Genomic DNA, 2,787 nt, shown 5'->3' on the forward strand with positions numbered 1-2,787 from the left:
TCGAGCAAGCAGGGCTGATGCCCGTGGCAAGTCAAGGAGGCCCGTCATTCGAGCGTGGTGGCGTAGGTTCTCGAATCGATGCCCTTGCGTGTAGCCGCAGCCTCCACGGTCGAATATCTAGGTCCACAGTGTCCACGCGCTATTCGGGGTCGGATCACCGCTATCTTATTCATCGATTTAAAGCGAGACCAGAGGCTATTGGGTCGCCCGAGGATTCTCTTTGAGAGGCGAGACTAGGTCGCCCGGACATGGAGGCGTGGAGGGAAATAGTGAGCGGCCAGTTACCGATGCCAGGATCCCTGAATCCAACAGTTCAACGTAGTCAAGAGAGAGGAGCTGCAGCAGCCGGTCCATCGGAACAGTTCGCGCTACCGCCGCTGTGCACCGTGGCCGAAATTGATGAAGTGATTGAGGAGTTAGAGACGCTTTTTCAGTCATCCCGTCCACCATTGCCGACCCGCAAGAGGAGGAAAATACAAAATGTGCCATGGTGGAGCCAGGAGATAGCAGATCTTTGTCTCCAAGCAAAGCGTCTCCGCCACCGCTGGCAGAAGGTGGCTCGCCGGAGCCCGACGGCAGCACGACAACAGGCGCACCCGTATCGCATGGAGATGCTGGAAAGCCGTCGTGCCTTATCCCTGGCATTGCGTCGAGCTAAAGAGGCATCGTGGAGTGAGATGGTCTCGACTATCGAAGAAGATCCGTGGGGGAAACCCTACAAGGCGGTCATGAATCGTCTGAAGGGGAAGTCGCCCCTGGTTCGCCTCAAGGCACGCCCCAGGAGTTCCGCGCAACGGTGTCCGCGCTTTTCGTGGTGGAGCAGGAGCGACAAGAAGAGGCTGCCATCCCAAGGAGTAGTGCAGCAGAAGAAGAGGAGGAAGACGAAGCAAGAGGAGAAGAAGCAGCGCAGGCTTCATTGATCTGGCCTTGTCAGGAAGGAGCGTCAACGTCGTCGGCATCCAACGCACGCGAGATCGCGGGGGTAGCCGCAGGGTCAAGCGCTGTTCCTCCTAACACCAGAAAGAGATGCTGAAGCCCAGGGGAGGGCACCTCGCGTCAGGGGGACGTGTTCACGAACGAAGATGTGAGGTACGCAATGGGGATGTTGAAGAAAGGAAAAGCTCCGGGTCCAGATGAAATCCCTGGCGAGGCCGTTCACGTTCTGCGTAACACTGCATCCGGCTGGGTTTGTGCCCTTTTCAATTCCTGTCTGAGGCGAGGATACTTTCCAAGGGCTTGGAAAGTAGGGCGTCTGGCTTTAATACCGAAGGCCGGGAAAGCCTGTAATTCTCTTTCCGACCTTCGACCGCTTTGCATGCTGTCAGATATGGGGAAGTGTTTCGCATATGCTTTGCGCGTGTTAATGCTAGAAGCGATTCGCCTGTCTGGAGGGCTGTCGGTGCGTCAATTTGGGTTCACGGAGGGCAGATCAACTCATCAGGCGATGAAGGTGGTCATGTCGGAGTGGGATCGTGCGCGCAGAGGGCAAAATCACTGTCTGCTAATTACCCTGGATATGAAAAATGCATTTAATACAGTGAGTTGGGACCGCATCCTGGCTGCAGCCGAGCGCCGTGGGTTTCCGACGATAATAATGGACATGTTTCGTAGCTATTTAAGCGAGAGAAGAGTGGGAACCCGGACGCCAAGCGGTGAGTGGGTGGAAGCAGCTGTATTTAGTGGGGTGCCACAAGGATCAGTGTTGGGACCACTGTTGTGGAACATATCGTACGACGGGCTGCTGGAGATGCTGCTACCACCAGGCGTGACAACCGTGGGTTTCGCGGATGATATGGCGCTGCTTATAATAGTCCGATCATTAGACAGAGTGCCCGAGCTGGCAGAACATGCCTTACGTGTGGTGGGGGCGTGGTACGAGAGAGAGAGACTGGTTCTCGCGAAAGAGAAAACTGAAGCAGTGCTCTTAACTGGGCGGCGCGTACCCGACGGACTTGTACTATTGTACGAGGCCGCGATAATCAGGACATCGCGCTCGATTAGGTACCTTGGTGTGATGTTCAGTAATAGCAGACTCTTTCATAGTCAAATGAGCTGGGTATGTGAGAAGGCAGTGAAAGTAGCGCAGCACCTCTCGTGGCTGCTACCGAATCCACGAGGATGCGGTCCGAAACCGCGTTTGCTGTATTACCGAGTGCTAGAATCTATAGTTTGGTATGCGTCTCCGGTATGGAGCGAGGCGGTGGAGTACGGATGTGTAAGACGGCGATTGACATCGACACAGCGGTTGGGGTTACTGCGCGTGAAACACGCGTATCGTACCGTTTCATCAGAGGCATTGTGCGCGCTGTCAGGTTGCATGCCGTGGGACTTGTTAATAAGGACCAGGGCCGCTTTGTATGAGTACGAGGAGGCGGAGGACCCGGAAGAGCGCGTGAATCTGCCGCAGGTGGTGGAATGTGACACCTTTGATCGCTGGCAAATTCGATGGACAACCTCGGAGAGCGGCGCCTGGACTCGCAAGCTGATTCCCAACATCGAGGCGTGGGTGGAGAGCAATGGAGCACGTTACCTAACCTATAATCTGGCGCAGGTGATCACAGGTCACGGATGCTTTGCTCATTATCTCCATCGGATAGGAAGAAGTCCGTCCCCGAGCTCCTGGTTTTGCGATCCTCCAGTGGACGATGATGCATGCCACACAGTGTTTGTGTGGGATCGTTGGGCAGTGCAACGAACACTTCTATACCTGGAGGTAGGGGAGCTGACTCCAGAGTCGTTTGCAAGCTGACTTCTGGATAGACGAAGGCGACGCTCTCTCATATCGTT

Source organism: Osmia bicornis, chromosome 1 (genome assembly GCF_907164935.1).
Source record: "Osmia bicornis bicornis chromosome 1, iOsmBic2.1, whole genome shotgun sequence".
Taxonomy (NCBI): domain Eukaryota; kingdom Metazoa; phylum Arthropoda; class Insecta; order Hymenoptera; family Megachilidae; genus Osmia; species Osmia bicornis.